The sequence below is a fragment of the Carassius auratus genome, chromosome 41 (assembly GCF_003368295.1).
Source record: "Carassius auratus strain Wakin chromosome 41, ASM336829v1, whole genome shotgun sequence".
Taxonomy (NCBI): domain Eukaryota; kingdom Metazoa; phylum Chordata; class Actinopteri; order Cypriniformes; family Cyprinidae; genus Carassius; species Carassius auratus.
This window is the reverse complement of record NC_039283.1, coordinates 3,972,229-3,992,251: the sequence shown is the minus strand read 5'-3', so window position 1 is coordinate 3,992,251 and position 20,023 is coordinate 3,972,229.

Sequence of the window (20,023 nt, the reverse complement as noted above, 5' to 3'; positions counted from 1 at the left end):
GTCGAGAGAACATGGTGGGTCCCGTCACCGATCATGAACCCATGCAGGTGGGTAGAGCTCGACTATCCCGGAAGGAGAGAGAGAGGCGGAGGTCCCAAGGAATATGTTTATACTGCGGTGGCTTGGGTCATATCCTTTGTACATGTCTGGTAAAAGAGCCAGTCCAGAAGTAAGTTTGAGGCTACTATCGGCTGGGATCTCCGCCGGGAAGTCCTCAACTACATCATTGACTCTCTTTCCGGTGAAACTGTGGTGGGAGAACCACACTCACAACTGTCATGCCCATGTGGACTATGAAGCCAAAGGTAATTTCATTGACACTGTCCTTGAACATCACCTGAACCTTCTTTTCCTTCCCTTGTCTCGTCAGATCCACGTCACCGCACTCAATGGCCAGGAACTGCCAGACGTTATACACACCACTGAACCCATAACTCTGTTCACCTCAGGCAACCACACTGAAACCACATCCTTTCTTCTCATGGCCTCCCCTGTTGCACCCATTGTTTTAGGTCATCCCTGGTTGGTCAAACACAATCCATGAGTGGATTGGGGTTCCAACACTGTCACCTTGTGGAGTGAAAGTTGTCATGAGTCTGGTTTCTGCTTGTCCTGCTGTGTCTGTTTCTTTCTTTCAGGAGGAGACCATTGGTTTTGTCAAACATGCCCACGGAATACTTGGACCTGAAGGAAGTGTTCAGTAAATCCCGTGCTGCTTCTCTTCCTATGCATTGTCCCTATGGCTGTGCCATAGACTTAGACTTAGGGCAAGCTTTACTCTCTTTATATTCCGGAGAGGGAGGCCATGGAGAAATACATTTCTGATTCCTTGGCATCGAGTGTTACGATCATGATCCAGTGAAACACAGGGAGAGAGAGATCCAAATGCAGGTATGTTTATTTAGGGTGATCCAAAGAATAATCGAACAAGCCGGGTCAAAACCAGAAAACAATCCAAAATAAAACAAACAGGGAAGGAACAAGAAAGGGAACGGAACGGGAACTCGGAATACGAGAAGACAGGATCACGAAAGGAAAGGACTCCATCCAGACAACAGGAAAGGACTGGTAAATATAGGGAGGCTAATGACAATTAAGTTAAGGCACCTGGTGCAATTAGCAGGAGTGCAATTACTGTGATGAAGGGACAAGGCCAGTGGGAATTGTAGTGCCTACGGTGAAGTGCCTAAGGGGAAGTGAGCCCACTAGTGGATACCCAGGGAAACAGAGACTAGACAGCATGACATTGAGGTTCATTCGCTCTTCCTCTTCTCCAGTGGGGGCGGGATTCAATTTTGTTGGTAAGAAGGATGGTTCTCTGCAACCTTGCATTGGTTACTGAGAGCTGAACATCACGGTAAAGAATACCTATCCTTTGCCGTTGATGTCTTCAGCGTTTGAGAGGTTACAGGGAGCATCCATCTTCACAAAATTGGATCTATGTAATGCTTATCATTTGGCTTATCATTTGGCTTATCATGAGGAGTTTTCCAAGCTCTCGTGAATGACATGTTGAGAGACATGGTAGATCAGTTTATATATGTTTACCTGAATGACTGATTTTTTCTTAATCTCTCCAGGAACATGTACAACACGTCAGACGAGTGCTCCAACGATTACTTAAGAATGGTGTTTTTGTCAAGTCGGAGAAATGCGTATTTCATGCACAGTCTGTTCCCTTCCTAGGATATATCGTCTCATCTGAGGGAATACGTATGGATCCTGACAAGGTTAAGGCTGTGAAAGATTGGCCAAGTCCAGATTCCCGTAAGGCCCAACAGCGGTTTCTGGGGTTCGCCAATTTTTATAGATGTTTTATTCGTAATTTCATCCAACTAGTCTCACCTCTGACCGCCTTGACATCCCCCAGTACTCCGTTCAGGTGGTCTAATACAGCCGAAACTGTATTTTTCCAACCTCGAGAGCCGCTTAGTTTCGGCTGCAGTTCTTTCTCAATGTGCTGCCTCAGACGATAAGATGCATCCATGCACGTTTTTCTCACATCGTTTATCTCCTGCTGAACGTAATTATGACATTGGTAACAGAGAATTGTTGGCTGACAAATTAGCATTAGAGGAGTGGCATCACTGGTTGGAAGGGTCAGGGGTACCTTTCATTGTTTGGACCGATCACAAGAACTTCGAGTACATTGGAACTGCCAAAAGACTCAATTCCAGGCAGGCTCGGTGGGCACTTTTTTCAGTTGTTTTGATTTTTCTCTGTCGTACCTCCTGGGTTCCAAAAACGTCCCTTCGAGACCCTGGTCACATATCACTCTAGATTTTGTTACCGCCTTCCCGCCCTCTAATGGCATGACGGTCGTTTTGACCATAGTGGACCGGTTCTCAAAGGCGGCACATTTCATTCCCTTGCCCAAATTACCTACAGCCAAGGAGACAGCGGTCACTGTTATTGATATCGTCTTTCGGTTACATGTCCTCCCGGTAGACATGGTTTCTGACAGGGGATCCCAATTTATATCCAAATTTTGGAAGGAATTTAGCAAATTGCTATGAGCGACGGTTAGTCTGTCTTCGGGTTATCACCCTCAGAGTAACGGGCAATCTGAGTGAGCCAACAAGGATTTAGAGAGAACGTTGCAATGTTTAGTTTCCAAGAATCCTTCTACCTGGAGCCAACAACTCTCTATGGTTGAGTACACTCATGACTTACTCATGATTACCAGTGTCGGCTACGGGCCACTCTCCGTTTCAGTGTAGCATAGGTTACCAGCCACCTGTTTTTCCTAGTCTGGAGTCTGAAGTTGCGTTCCTCTCTGCTCGCGCGTTTGTCCAGCGGTGCCACCGCACCTGGACCAGAGCCTATGAGACTCTGCTCCAGGTGAGGGATTGCACTAAGGCCAAGGCCGATTGCCACCGGCCGAAGCCTCCAGTATATGTTGTGGGTCAAAAAGTTTGGCTTTCATTCCGCTCTGGTCTGTCTCTAATAAATTAGCTCCCAAATTCATTGGCCCGTTTCCTGTCACCAAGATCATTAGTCCGGTGACAGTCCACCTCAAACTACCTCCGGCGTACAGGAGGATTCATCCCGCCTTCCATGTGTCCAAAATTAAGCCCGTGTTTTATTCACGCAGTAATCCGCCTACCCCTGTTCCCCCACCGCCACGGCTCTTAGATGGAGAGATGACTTATTCGGTTAATCGGATTCTGGACACGAGACAGAGGGGATGAGGATGCCAGTACTTGGTGGACTGGGAAGGTTACGGTCTGGAGGAGAGGAGTTGGGTACCTGCAAGGGACATACTGGATCACTCCCTAATTGATGATTTTAGTCAGCAGGTAGGCCCTTCCTGGAGGCGTTCCTAGAAAGGAGGGTACTGTCACGGTTGGTAAACCGTGATCTCGGGTTTTTCACTATGTGGGAGAAGTTTGTGTGTTTCGCGTCAGCACTGATTATTTCACTGATTGTCCCGCTAATTGTCATCAGCGACAGCTGCCACTCATTACCTCTCCCTACATATTGCCCTGTCTAGCGTATTGTGTTTGTCAGAGCATTGTTTCAGTTTTCCGTGTCTCATGTTCTGCCTTCCTTGTATTTGTTTCTCATTGTTGGATTGTCTTGTCTTCCCAGAACCCTGTCCACTCATCTCATCACTGGATACACCACTTACCTTCACGGCTCGTTTCCCCGCAGTTCCTGTGTCACACTCTCCTGGTGCCAGCTCACCATCGCACTCTGGATCCTCTGAACATCTGCCTCTTCCCGGACTGTGTATCCCCCCCAAGAATCACCAGTTCCCCTGTCTTCATGTTCATTGTCTGTTTATATCATTAAATACCACTAAATTGCACTTGCTTCCTTCCCTTCATTTGACCAATCGTTACAGAAGCTCACTAATTTATTAATGCACGGAAGCCCGATTTATTAATGCGGCAGTTTGATCACTTCATTCTGTTCTTTCTTAACAGTGGAAACAACTTGAAGTACACAGACATTTTTTGCTCATACAGATAAGACTAATATTTCATTCGGAACTGTAAATGATTTTTGTGCACGCTGACATGAATATCAACAAAACATATAAATAAACAGGATATGCTTTCTGGCGTCTCTGTCAGCAGGAACATTTCAAGCTCTGTGTGAAATGCAAAGCTCCAAAAGCAGGTGCAGTTTACAGTAGCTTTCCCGTGTCCAAAAATGATGGTTTATATTCACAATAATCTACATTACAACACATACACTCACCTAAAGGATTATTAGGAACACCATATTAATACTGTGTTTGACCCGCTTTCGCCTTTAGAACTGACTTAATTCTACATGGCATTGATTCAACAAGGTGCTGAAAGCATTCTTTAGAAATGTTGGCCCATATTGATAGGATAGCATCTTGCAGTTGATGGAGATTTGTGGGATGCACATCCAGGGCACAAAGCTCTCGTTCCACCACATCCCAAATATGCTCTATTGGCTTGAGATCTGGTGACTGTGGGGGCCATTTTAGTATAGTGAACTCATTGTCACGTTCAAGAAACCAATTTGAAATTATTCGAGCTTTGTGACATGGTGCATTATCCTGCTGGAAGTAGCCATCAAAGGATGGGTACATGGTGGTTATAAAGGGATGGACATGGTCAGAAACAATGCTCAGGTATGTCCTGGCATTTAAACAATGCCCAATTGGCACTAAGGGGCCTAAAGTGTGCCAAGAAAACATCTCCCACATTAGCTTGCATGGAGACAAAATGCTTGTAAATCTGGTTGCTTGTCTCCATGGGTTCATGAAGAGAGGCCGAACTCAGAATCTTACTGGCTTTGTTGCTGCCTTTGTTTGCTTAGCTCAGGGCTCTCTGACTGTCAGAAAGAGAAGCACAAAGATAAAAAAGGAAAAGATAGCATGTTGTCATCTCTGTAACAAGCTGGGTTACAGGGGCAGGACAAAAACAGCACACAGTGTGCGGGCCCCGGACTCAAACTCAACAGACTAGCCTGTCACCACAGCACAGAGGCCAGGAAGGGGGTACGTCTTAAGCTCTGGAAAATTGTTTATTTTATCTTTTCGATGTGAGATGTTAAAGACGGTGGGGACCAATGAGTCTCAGTAGATGCAAAAAAATTGACAATACAGTATTTAGCTGTATGTCATTTAATAACTGTTACTAAACTGAACTGAATCAACACTGAATTGACTGAAGCTAGTAACTAGGGGCATAATGTTCCATCGATATCGATCAATACATCGCTCAAATGTCTAAGGATGCAATGTTTCAATGCAGCGCGTAAAAATCTATGTTTGCAGTATACATAGGCACCTTTATTTTGACACTGTCCACATTTTCACACAATGTGAAATGTTTGTAAATTTAATATGGATTAATCTATATTTAATATATACAGTGAAAACTTTGAAGGCTATTTTACATTTGAATACTTCATAAAATTTCAGTACCTGGTAATTTATTTAAGACCTACCAGAAATTTGTGTCTATGTATGCATAAGTCCCAGACTGTGATGTATAGTAGCAGCCAAAAAAAAGTCTCAGATATATAAATATATTTGTGTGTGTGTGCGTGTGTGTGTGTGTGTGTGTGTGTGTGTTTGTGTGCGTGTTGTGAATGTCCCAACTGGAGAGCAGGATGTGCAAATTTCAGTTAATTGTTTTATATTGGATGCATTTGTGATTTAATAAAAATGTAACTGATCAAATATCGCATTGCTTGGTATGCGAATTGATATTTCATAGCTTGATGAACCGTCTGATTGACACAGCTCTCTTTTATGCCTTTTCTGGAACAGTGTAGATCGGAACTGAACTCACTTCAAACTTTGATGAAATTCACAGTGTTATAAATTTGAACTGAACTAACTAAACTGACTTGTCTGAACAATGACACTGTTGTCTTTTAGAGTTACTTTGCAGCAGAATCTGAACTGTCTACACAGTTAAGTTTCCCTAATTGATTCAAAGTTTCCATAATTACAAGGGTTGCCCCTTGATAGCTGACTAAATATTAGTCAATGAGAAAAGGCTTAGTCAACTGTGGGGCCTGCGAAGACCCATTGTCCCACATAAACCTTTAAAATTTAAGGGAATTATTAGACAGTTCATGCAAAAAAAAAAAAAAAAAAAAAAATGCTATTATTTGACTCATCCTCAGGAAGGCTGGGATTCCTTCAGTAGAACTTTTAAGGAAGATGTTTAGCTAAAACTGTCCAACTTTGAGAATGAAATAAGCATACACAGGTAAGATAAAATTTATACTCATGGCTCCTGATGATAAATTAAGGTCTTACGAAGTGAAATGATTGGTCTGTGCAAGAAAATGAAAATTATTTACAAAATTATTAATGCTAATCCACAGTATCAGACAAATTTGAATAAATCTTTTAAACCGGTTATATTTTAAATAGTTCACCAAATCCTTCTGAGCCATCTGAAAACGTTTTGGCTGGAGCAGCTCAGATTTAGGTTACTCAGTTACTTAGTTACTCAGTTATGCGTGACCGACGCTCCAACTTGAAATGAGCCAAAACACTAGCATATAAGATTCTTTGATGCTGGTTTTGCCAACTCATTTAGCTCGCTAGGTCATCCAACAGTCACTGAACTGAGGATACATGTAGTTAAGAGGCAGGTCAGATTGTTTTTATCTTCCGAACATGTTTTCTTTTTTTTTTGACATATATAGGTAATGGGTAGAAGATTCAAAAATGACTTTTAAGGGAGTCTACTCTTTCTTTTGAAAGACAATATTTATAATGCACTTTTTTGATTACCAACTTTGCAAACTTATTAAATTGAAGGATAGCTATGTTACAAACTGCATTTTTTTAGACCCATATGACATGCTCTTTAACACAATTATTGGTGTTTTCATTAATTATTTTGTGTTTTAAAATAGGTGTACAGTTTGTTTAATGGTTTACATTGTCACAACTTGCCCCATCTTTTGGAGCATTTTGTCACAATATTAAAGTATTTTCCACGGGGTGACAACAGACAATATTCAGCTATTTTTGTCAAGATTTTAAGATAGGTGTGACAACTAGCCCCATGCAATCTCTGCTATATGATTTAATAAGTAACTATAAATATGCAGGGAATATTTTCTCCTTTTCTAACTGCAACAGGACAGAATAATTGGATCTCTCTCTAAAAAAAAAGAGAAACAGAAAACAGGAAAGATAATTCCAACATTTATATGTATCAAGGATACCGTGTCCATAAAGCCTGCTGTGTGTTGACCCATTCCATTAGTCAACATACTTCTAAAGCTTCAGCAATTCATCAGGCTATTGTTTGAGCAAGCTCATCCTATTCTCTGCACAAACAGCCGCTGCCACGGCCCCTTGCGAACCTCAGTGAGGAAGTCAATTGCTAGTTTCTATCACTTTATGTTCATTTTTATTTCATTTCCTGAGGGAGATGGGCCACTGTGTCAGTTGTCAAGTTAATGAGGGTTGATCTCTAGCTGAAGAAGAGGTGCCTGGTGTCGTGTCACCCATCCTCTAAATAATCAGAGCGGGAGACATTTTTGCATTATGTCACTGGAGACATGCCGCTCTCAGTGGCTGGAGAGCAAGTGTTGTCTATAATCCTAATTTTCCACACCACAAGGCTTGGTGTGTCTAGTCGTGGGCTGGGGCACATGTCCAACCAACAGCCCTGCATATTCTGACAGGTTTTGACAGCACATTACAATTGAGATTGCATGGAAGGTGTGTCTACGTGTGTGTGTAACCTTTCAGCGCTCTTCTCTGTTATGACAGCAGGGCCTGCTCTTAAACAACTCCGGTAATAAGATTGACAGCAAGAGAGAAAAACAGAGATCTTGATGGAGGAGAGGCAAGAGTAACACAATATTTTGAGACGTAGGGTGAGCATAATTGACATTATTGATTTATAAAAGAAATAACAGAAATAAACAGTAGAGAAACTCCAAAATCTACCCCCTTACTGGTTATCAGTGGCTCACCACCACATTTTATCAAACTAAGTTGATTTTTCTGCATCTAAATGAGCAGTGTGATGCAACAACAAACTAGTTTTTTTCTGACTAAAACAAGATGATGATGAGACGGTATTAAGGTCATTAAACGATAACTGAGACTATATAAATATTCAATATTGTTGACGGAAAAAGACGAGACTAAAATGTAGTTAAAAGAACAAAAACTTAAAAATATATATAAAAACATTTCATAGTGCTGTACAAGGCTCTTTTATGTGTGTAAGTATTTGGTTCTGTTAAACGGATACATACTCTGTCTGGCTTTTTGCTTTATGCAATCTGGCAACCATTCACATGCCCCCTCTCTCTGCAGAGGCGCCAATATCTGTTATAAATCTGTACATTTAATTTTGGTATTCTGTTGAATTGTGCTTATTGGTGAAAGAGCAACTTCTGATGAAATGTAAAAATAAATTTAGGGGGCAGGGTTATGGGTGTTGGAGTGGGGGTAAACCATTTACAATTTTACTTTTTACAGTTTTTTTACTGTTTACTGTAACTGTTTAGTAAATTTTTGCTATTTTTTTTTTTTAATTATGTGATAAAAAAAAACAAAAACTCCAGTACAACTTAATAAAAAACAAAAATATTTTTAAAGCAGAAGTTACTAAATTAAAAATGAAAATAATAAAATATCACAGACTAATTAAATAAAAAAGGCTATTTTAATTAACCCATTACACATTACATTTAGTGTTATCATACAAATACACTTACTTGTTGTTTTAAAATTCTACACGTCACATTTATTATCCAACTATAAATATTTCAGCAAAATGTATACGTTTTGTCAAGGTTAGTTATTGTGCTCCTATTTCATTAAGCTCTCTGTTCGGCGCGCAAGTGAGGTCTGTGATGGCGCTAGGTTTAAATGAAGAACTGAAACTATAAACTATAGGCTACTAGGAGAGAAAAAAAATGCTGAAATTTAAAAGTGCTAATATATATATATATATATATATATATATATATATATTATTTGTTGAATTATTCATTTGTTTCTGTTACTTCCTTTGAATATTGCACTTGGAAATTTGCTGAGCAATGGTCAATGTGAATGCACCTTTAATGCATTTGTGAATCTTATTCAGGCATTTCTGTGCCAATGGCTTTTATGGTCAAATTTGCATTGACTTATTTACATTGCTTTTTAAAATTAAAAGGGTTTAACCAACATGAAAGAATGTGAAGATAAAAGAAATGTGTTATTACAAAATAGTAACATAGTAACAACTATTATGAAATCCTAACAAATCATTTACTGTGACTGGTGTATAATTATATATATATATATATATATATATATATATATATATATATATATACACAGTGGCGGTTTCTCCATTAGAGCGATTGGGCGACACACCACCAAAGGAAAGGTGGGATTTTGTTTTTGTCTTTTACGTTCAACCACAGTGTTACGCTAGCTTTCACTATTCTAGACTGTTAGTGCGGCCTCTAAATAGTCCAATCAGCGTCGAGTCGCATTTTGTGTAGTACCGCCCCTTTTTGGGTGATATCTGTCAAACTGAGAAATGCCCCGAGTGCTCTCATAGACTTCCATTTAAAGATCTTTTGTTTTTGTTTTTGTTTTTTGCATCCACTGCAAAGCAATCTCAATGAGTTCCGGGAGGGCTAACGTTCCCTAACGTGCTTTCATCATCATGCATAACCTTAACTTGTGCAATAACTGGTGTGACAGTGACATCCAATAATATTTTTTAAAACTATTTTGAATTTTAACAAGAAAAAAATAAAAACTACTCTAATATATTTATCAATGGGAAACAAACAAAACAAAAAAAAAATGGGGACAGCTTTGTCTTTGTCAGCTGAACTTGATCGACATCACGGTGAACGTTACCTCAGCGCTCAGCGCAGATGAATTCTATTGTGTCATTGAAAGAAATACCATTAATTAATTGTAGCAATAAGGATAAATTGGTAATAAAAAAATAAGGACAACCAAGACGAAATTTAAACATCAAACATGTATCTACAAAGCGCGGGAAGTCGTATAAACAAGGATTTTCAAGGACGTGGTATGAGCGGAGAAAAAGTCTTGCAGGCTGCGAAATAGCTGTTCCATCGCGAGAGCTTGACGGACATGGCATGGATAATTACAGGTGTCACCGAAATGCATCATCTCTCGGAGAAGGTGAAAAAACACAAAAGAGCAAAGATGCATATGGATAGTAGGGAGCAGTGTAATATAAAAGCAGTGTAATGTAAGTGATGAATGTGATATAAATAAGCAGTGTAATATAAGTGAGTTGTGTAAACAGTGATTTATGTGACTTCAGTTTTTTCTTATTAAACAGATTTTTATTTTTTTTTGGGGGGGGGGGACCACATCCTGGCGTTAGTCTTCATTTGCTGATGAATTATGTTAACACGCAATATACTATAGTAGTTCAGTTCCCTTTTAATCTTTAACTAGCTGTTAATTTATCAATTGAATGGGTGACCTATTCTCATTAATCGATCAAATATTTTCCCCCCCCCCCAACCCTATATATATATATATATATATATATATATATATATATATATATATATATATATATATAGAGAGAGAGAGAGAGAGAGAGAGAGAGAGAGAGTTTATTATTTACCAATTAAACATCGATTTAAATATTGAACAATATTAAAGCTGAAAGTGTCCAAATTTAATAGCATCAATTTGATTATTTAAATGAATTGCCCTTTTAACTCAGGGGTTTTCTTGCATGCAAAGTGTACATGAATATGAAAACCAAACAAGTTCATAAAATCAGATCAGTAAAATTATCCATCAGTCATAAACATTAAGCTGTATAATGAGCCTTGCTATCTGCATCTGATATTCATGATTGATTCATTCTTGTTCCTGTAAAGAGCTTACAATGATCCACACAGACATTCACAGTTTTGTTGAATTTCAAGGTCAAAGTACAGACCGAAACCCAGCGTGAGATGTCACCCTAAGAAATTACGTGGCAGCCATGCGCAAAATTGCTTACACAGATCACAGACGTCCACCCATCTGTTGTGGGACAGGCAGGGGATGCTCAGTGACAGAGTTAATAGTTTTTTTAGGAGGACACACAAGCCATTTTGGCCGCTTTGTTAATAAAGCATTTACTCGCTACTCAGTCACAGTTAATCCACATGGTGGGGAGCAGTGCTAGCACCCTGATCTGACTGACACACATCAGAAAGAACAATATGGAAACCTTGATGTGTGAAACAATGATCTGACTGGTCCTTCAGGAGATTATAACATTTATTCTTTACGCCGGCTTGTTTTCCCAAACATATTACACAGGAGAAGAGCCACAAATGATTGTAAATAAATAATAAATAAAAAAAAGGATTGTGCTTATTATTTTTCTTCTAGTTATGTACGGATGTGCTTAGAAACAAAGGTTCTGTATCTGAAAAGCCAATATAGCATGAATGCAGAGCAGTTTTTGTCATTCTATCCACCATGACAATTGCTGGACCTGCATCTCTGTTTCTTGGCACAGAAGCTGAAGGGTGGGGAAGGAGAGCTGGCACCTGATTCTGGAATGAAAGTAAAGGAGGACTTCACCGGCTTTCTATTATTATGGGTAATGTAAGGTACCAGGCTCATAAAATGTACGAGCTGTCAGCACCAACCAGGAGTCATGGGAACTGTAGCCTAAAGTGCTTTCTAGAAACCTGGCAGAGCTCCAGCCCCGCAGTTGCACTGGATGGATTTCACATTATGTGTGCAGACGTTAGGGCAAGCAAGTGGAAGCAGCAAGAAAAGAAGCAGGTTGACTTGCTGTTTTTGTGAACTGTAGATAATAAACTCCAAAGACATAGACCTGTTAAAGAGCAAGTTTGTACCTCGGTTGTAGGGCTACTCGCTGAAGGACCCTAGCCACGCAACATGCTTACGTTCAGCAGGACAATGCCTCTCTCTGCAGACAGAGCAGTAGGCTGTACAGATAGAGAGAGTAACATTTTAAACCTGTTATATATGCCATCGTCCAGAAGACATATCATTTTTGACAGGTGACACCTTGATGCACCCCGTCCTCAGATAAAAAAAAAAACAATGATCCAGCCCTGCATACTGTATTATGAACACCAGGACTGTGATGAGATCAGCAAAGAAGGCTGAGTTAGCATGTCCTGTGAGTCTCTAAAGTAACATTTACCTATGCATATGTTCTAACCTCATTTTGCAGGATTTTGTGAAGCATGAGTTAACTTCAGATGTTATGACATGTGGAAGTAGCTTCTGTATGAATTTGAATATGATGCAGTAGGTTTGTGTAGCAGTTAGCTGCTAAGTTAACATTTGAGATAACACATTATGAAAGACACAGGATGAAAGACCTCTCCCCCTTTGCCAACTCCAGTCTTCAAGATCTCCACCCAGAACTAACTTGCTCCCCATCGTGAGACACAATAGAGCACTGTGATCATCTGAGACTCCATCGTCTGGCACATCTGTGCTATCATAGCTAAAGGTAAGGTACACACTCACTGTTTTCCTGGTGCTAGTTTTCTCAATGTTTCTGCACAAATACCCACAATTTTGAAGGGTGGGGAGAGCATTGGAGCTGTTGTGCTTTATGCAAGGGTGAATGACATCAAGCTGTGGTAGACAGAGATTCTGAAAGGGGCCTTCGGAAGCCTAATCAAGACAGTACACAGCACATCGCTCGCGACAATGATCATCGTGTAAGGATTTTCCCACATATCGACGAGGACATGAACACTTCAGTTTTTTGTTCACACGGTCTTCTGTGTCAGCCGTAATATGTTTTCTACATGTATTAACACTTTGATTTGAACGAAAACAGCACATCTGTGCAGAGCGGCTGACACAGAAGAGTGTAAACTGCTTGAGTTCAGTGGAACCAGTGTTAATTTTGACACAAAATTTTAATTTAGTTTTAGTCTTAGTCTTTTGACTATAATTCTTTTTAGTTTTAGTCAAGTTTTAGTCATCTGATTTGTTTTAATTTTAGTCTTATTTTAGTCGACTAAAATTGCTTGGTATTTTAGTCGACTAAAATTGCTTGGTATTTTAGTCGACTAAAATAAGACTAAAATCAATAACAGATTTACTAGACAATTTTTTACAGCTGGTATAGGAAACAAACTTAACCAAAATATATAAAACACAAATTCAACTTTATTTCAACACAACTGTGTCTTTATTTCGATTCAAAAGCTTTTATGCAGCAACAAACACTGTCATGATAATGTAAACAATAACTAGCTGCCAATTGACCATCAATAAAAGAAAAATAAAGTTAGGTCCAGGACCTTAAAGCTTACAGCTGAGCTGAACAATAAGTGCATACATTTAAAGTAAATATTTAATAAGTTGGCAGCTAGGTGGATAAAAAAAGTAACAAGATTTTATAAGGTATTCATTTGTCTAGCAATATTGTATGTTTTAAATACTACAATATTGCTAGATTTGTATGTATAATGATAGGATGTGAACATTCATGTTTCACATGACTAATATAGAAACATTTGTGATATTGTAAACAAGTAGAACATTATAAAATATACTAAACATTGGTATTAATCAAATGTATTTATCATGATATTACGTATTAGTATTGTGCTCTCATCTAACTTGAAGAAGGGGCTATTTTACAGTACTTTTCAGTTCGTAATATTTAATGCTACAACATCTACGCACTGCACTATTCCAATTTTGCTTAGCTCAATAAACAAAAGAACATCGTTGTGAAATTACATTTGAGAAAATGTCCGGGTGGCTCGTCTGTAAATGTCTTTTCAAATTGGTTGTGTTCTTGCCACGAATGAGCGCTCTGCGTGCTTTACACTTTGTTTTGTTTTGTTCGTCGTCATACGTGAAGTGAGCTGTGGACATTTTGTCGCTCTTTTAGACAGTAGGGACTTTAAGCAACAGCTGCGAATGGAACGGCTACAGCGACCGGACGTTTGCCGTCACACCGCTGTAGCCAAGAACGTAAAAGTCACTAAGCAACGGTAAAACAGAACAGCGCAACGCAGCATTAATTCATTTATTGAGATCCAAAAAAATATATAATTTAAAAAAGCAAGAGAAGGATTGCTTTTGGCGTCAAATGACAATCTTTTGTCAGAAGAGGAGTTTTTAATATTGTATGATGTAAATAAGTCTAAAAACATAACATTTATTTACCTAACCTCTCACGTTGTAGCGACTCCGGCAAATCAGCTGTTCTCCCGTAGTAGACAGTTAAATTAGAACGTCACAAAGTAGCAGTTAAATTCGCGCAGGCGCAATACAACGCCAGAATGGCGTTGCCGTTCCACCAGAGGCTGTTGCTTAAAGTCCCTATCACCTCTTCGAATGCCGACTTCCCGGGAGCTCATAAAAACTGAAAACCTTCGCTTCACGTCTCAGTAAGTCAGGCTCTGATTGGTTCTCTTCTCTCATGCAGTCTGTTCTGTTTTGCCGGTTCTTTTGCTCATTCCTCGCATCTCTCCCGTCTGCTGATTTGATTTTCGTCACAGTCTATTTTCGTCTCGTCCTTTATTCGTTGACGATAATGTCAATCAATTTAGTCATAGTTTTAGTCTCCATCAGTGCCTTCTATTTTAGTTTTCGTTTCGTTTTCGTCGGCAAAAATATATTCGTGACGAAAATAATGACGAAAATATTTAGTCAACGAAATTAACACTGAGTGGAACTCGCTACAGTAATGCGGAGAGACACAGAGGAGACAAATTGTTGGCTGATTGTTATTTTGTTTTTGGCGTGAACAAAAAGTGTCCTTGACGCTTCATAATGTTACGGTTGAACCACTGATGGCAGATGGACTATTCTGATTATGTCATTCATACTTTTCTGGACTTTGCCACTATTATTTACTTGGCAGTTAATGGGACAGTTGCAAACCACCCCGGTTTTCGACCAAAATATCTTAAATTGTGTTCTGAAGACAAACAAAGCTTTTATGGGTTTGGAAGGACATGGAGGTGAGAGATTAATGACACATTTTTCATTTTGTGAAAACATATTTAAAACATATGCAATAGATTTTCTAGATCTTTTTGAGATATTTTTAGACAAAATTGTAATTTTCTTTAAATCTCCAATATGGCATCTTGTCCACTATCCATTCAGCATGTAAACATTTGTACTCCTCTGATAAACTTGTTTTATTCTGTTGATACTTTTGAAAAGGTATTTAATCAAACCCCTAATCAAGAGAGCAACTGCGCTCGACTGCACAGCAAATTTTTGCTGCACGTTAGCATGAAATCAGAGCAAGGTGGACCACACTCAGACATATTTCTAACCAGCATGCATCTTGCGGTGATCACCGGTGATCGGTTAAGTGCAGATTTTGCTCATCTCAAACAACCCTAATGATTTCAGAATGACATAAGATCTCACAGAGACTCACGACGTCAAATGTGACTAGAGAAGAAAAACACATAGAAGGCAAACTTAGTCTGTTGGCTCTCCTGGTGAGCGTTCTGTTGTACGGTGGAAAAAGAAAAGTTTTATATATATATATATATATATATATATATATATATGTGTGTGTGTGTGTGTGTGTGTGTGTGTGTATGTGTGATGTTTTTTATCAGTACTCTAAATTCATGGCATAATTGTGGCTGCCAAGTTTCAACTATAGAAGAATGCTGTAACTGTAAAAAATTGCATTAGGTACAGTAATATATGAACTGAGGAGTAATGACATTTGTAATTATTCAAAAGAACATCAACAAATAAGCTAGAAATCACTGTATAATGTCTGTTAAAAACATTTGCAGATTTTTGAAAAGGGCCTGATCATATAAATTGAAAGTTTGACGACATTTGTAAACATATACATTTAAAATAAATAACGACCTGTTATTCATTAGGCAATTTTTAATAAGTATAGTATTTAATACAGTAAGTATAGTATAGTATTATATATATATATATATATATATATATATATATATATATATATATATATATATATATATAATTTATAATATTATATATATTTATAAAATAGTAATTTTATAAGTCAGCAAACATTAACAAGCACATTAATTCATATTTCTAGCTATGTGAATATATTAACTAATGATCTGTTAAGCATTATGTCAATCTGAATGTCATGCATCCCGGACTGTCAGTGAGAAACAAAAATATATTATCTGATTCTGAAAACTTGTCATCTTAAATTTTTGAAATCTTTTTATGACAAGTTGTGTTTGTCTATCTGGCTATCTAGGTATCACAGAAATTATTATTATTTGATGTGGCTTGCATGACTCAAGTGCGTGTAAACATGCAGAAGAGTCTCCTTCTGTATCTTGTTTAAAATCCCTCTTTATGTCTAGCTGAAGGACTGAAGTTGTCAGAGCAAACGTTTGTTAATATTTTGAAAGAGTTTTGAGGTGAAGAATATCTGTTAGGGAGTTTCGCTTGCCTCCACTTATGGTTTCTATTTCTGTTTGTGCTCCTCCTGCCTGATGTGTCCCGTCTTGGAGAAGTCAATCTTCTTCACAAGGAGGAGCCCCTCCTCTCTAGGGACATCGTTTATTCATGTATCAGATTTATTTTTGCCGCCCCTGCCTCCCAGGATTCACACTGCATTTATTACAGAAGGTAATGAAAATGGAATTCATACAGTGGAGCCCAACATGCACTGAGCAACCAGGGTGCATTACGGAAACTGCCCGAGATGTTTGCTGTTACCTCTATTCCCCATTTGCCCTCCCATTCATAGAAAAGGGGAAAAAAGTGAACAATTTCAAAGTTTCTCAAAGTACATGTTTAAATAAAGTGACTCAGTAGTTTTCTTTGGTTCTCTGTAAATAGGCTTTTACTTTATTATAATTAAATTATGGGGAGGGTAGTGTAGACAGCCTTTACTTTTCTCCAATAGTCTTTTCAAAGGTCAATTTTCTTCACAAAAAGTCTTGAAAAGGCATGATATTGCGCATTCAAGTATCATTTTTGTTTTTGTTGAGATCTCTAAATGCCATAATTTAGAAGTTCTCTTTAGTCCTTAGCGAATAGATAGCTGAGCTCTTTTAGAAAATGACCTTTTCTTGTATGCGTTTCATTGATATTTTTACGGTTAGTGTATTGCCTGAAATAAGGGGAGATTTTTTTCATTCTCCATTTCACTTTCAGGCTCTCACGTGGCAAAAATCCTACATAAAAGCAGAGTTGCAACAGACTTTAAAAATCAATTTGTGCAAATAATAATGGTTAAAAGGTGCGCAAAATGGGTAATTTTCCTTTCTATATATATATATATATATATATATATATATATATATATATACACACATATAACAATTATCAATGAAAAGAAGTGTGTGTGTGTGTGTGTGTGTGTGTGTATATATATATATATATATATATATATATATATATATATATATATATTAGTGCTGTCAATCGATTAAAAAAAATTAACTAATTAATCGCACAATTTTTTAAAATTAATCGCGATTAATCGCGATTAATCGCAATTAAAAGACTGAAACTTTTTGGATATGTAAATGTAAAATGTAAATAATTAATGTAAACTCAAGACAAAGAAACTATTTAAATTCAAAATATGATTGTTTATTGGAATTTTTGTTTAACTTGTAACACAGATTTTCTCATGTAAACAACATACCTGCAATAAACCATCAATATCCTCCAAATTAACTGTTGGCTTGAAAGCCATATTTATTACAGAAATAAAAACACAGGCATGTAAGTACAATTTGAATTTCAAAACAATCAATGCCAATAAAAAACAAAAATGATTTCCATGTTGAATTCTAAGTGGGCTGCAAAAAAATTCCAAAGTATAGTCATTGCCAGTGCTTTAAGTGGGCCAGTACGCACAGGTACTCAGTACCGCCACTTCCAAATATAGCTCTTGAGCTTACCGCCACCTCTCCGTGCGCCCAGAACGTGCTTGTAGCGTACCGGTACGCTCATTTGGACATCTGTTTTAATAGAGGTTTTAATCTTTTACCTGCACTGCCGATTTTCAGAGCACCCTTCACAATGCAAGCTTCCTAATTCATCCCACCCAGAGCAGAAACTACATTACCCATTCACCCTTAAGTTATACAAAGTGAATAGCGCATGTGTCGCTTTTCCCACTGTTAAGTGTCAACAACTCAACGTGGCCGGAGAAGGTGTGTGAAACTCGTTGTGAGTTATACTAAAGCAAAATCTTGAGTATTTATTGTCTGATAAACATTAAAAACTGTCTGCGGAGGTTGAGTCGTTGTGCAGTCCCCGCTGGCTGTTCATTGGCTGCAGCATCTTTTTTCTAAGTTCTAAAAAAATACCGTAGACGGCAAGACACAAATTTAGATATTCATTTATCTAATTAATCTATAGCCTATGCACAAAGACAATATGAGCTTTTTGTCCCCTTTTTGTTTTAAAGCTTGATGAAGAGAGAGAGTGCAAGTTGCTGCAGCTGAGGAGGACAGTGATGCACGCGCACAGGAGTGATTGACAGTTCGCGGCACTGTGTACAAAAAATACTCCCGTTATTTTCGTTTAAGCTTATTAACGTTAGCGTTACAGAAAGGTCTGATTTACGCACTGTTACAGTCATTGTTTTTTTTTTTTTTTTTTTTTTTTTTTTTAAACAATGACATTTGAGTTCATGATTTTAATCTTGCTGTTTCTTGTGGCAGACTAAATGAAGAGTAATGTTTCTTGTGGCAGACTGAAGAGTAATCCGGCAGAGTTTTATACTGAAACTTTCCGTCTTAAAAACCTTCCTTGGTCTTATCCATATTTCTTTGCACGTTGAACACACATAGGCCACAACTGGAAATAAAAAAAAAACTGCAACCGCGTTAATTGCGTTATTTTTTTTTAACGCGTTAAATATTTCAAATTAATCGAATGCGTTAACGCGCTAATTTTGACAGCACTAATATATATATATATATATATATATATATTACTGTATATTACTACTTTTCATTGATAATTGTTATATGTGCGTATATACGTACGTTTATATGTATATTAGTGGTGGGCATAGATTATTTTTTTAATTTAGATTAATCGCACTGTAATCTTTGAATTAATCTAGTTTAAAATGGCTCATTTGGATTCTGCCAAAGGCATTCAGAATATATGTGCTACCCAAATAAAATAATGACTGAAAGTAACAGAGAATGGTTTCTCAAGCCAGGTGGTGCATTAGACCAGGGGTTCATCTCCGGTTTCCAAAATGCATCACAAACTGTTGAGAAAGCTGTAAATTAATTCCACATTGCACAATGCACAAACAACCTTACGCCTGTTTCATACATAATCCATCTGCAGTGCATATGCTTTGCGTATTTTTTTTACTCACCCATGTTAATGGATTCCAGCGGTCCGTCAGTGCATTCCAGGAGCGGTGCAGCAATCCTTCACATACTGAGTAGCGGACTGCAAAAGTGTCCTGTGTGAAAGCACAATGAGTATGAGTCTGTGCTGCTTCTGCACCACATACGAAACCCACACGGACTGCATACGGATTATGTGTGAAACAGGCGTGCGTCTTGTCCAGTTTTCCATTGGGAAGCTTCTTTAAAAAAAAGAAAATTCCCTGAAGCAAACCTGGCTGCTTCAGCTGCATCCATGTTAGCACATCACGTTTGATGTGGTAATTTCACAGCAGGCATACAAATAGATTAACGGCGATATTTTTTTATTGCCCGATAAGAGTCTCACGTTAACGCCGATAACCGCCCACCACATATATATTTATATATACACACTTCATGTTACACTGTACAAGTGTCTGACAGACCATATGTTTGGCTGTACAAAAAAACATCTTGATTAGATTTGACAACTTCATTCTGCGAATAGCGATAAACAAAATAAATCTCCATTTTAGGCTATTTTCTTTATCATCCTCTTCCTCCTCTCTGACATCACCCCACTTCAGTTCCTCACTGATTCCATTGCACTTCCTTTTCCCCCAGGCATGTCTTTAATTTATCACTCCTCCACAGTCTCTCTCTGTCTTCTTGATGGACTTAACTGTTTCAAACAAGCATTTGTCATTGAAGGGACAAGCCCGTC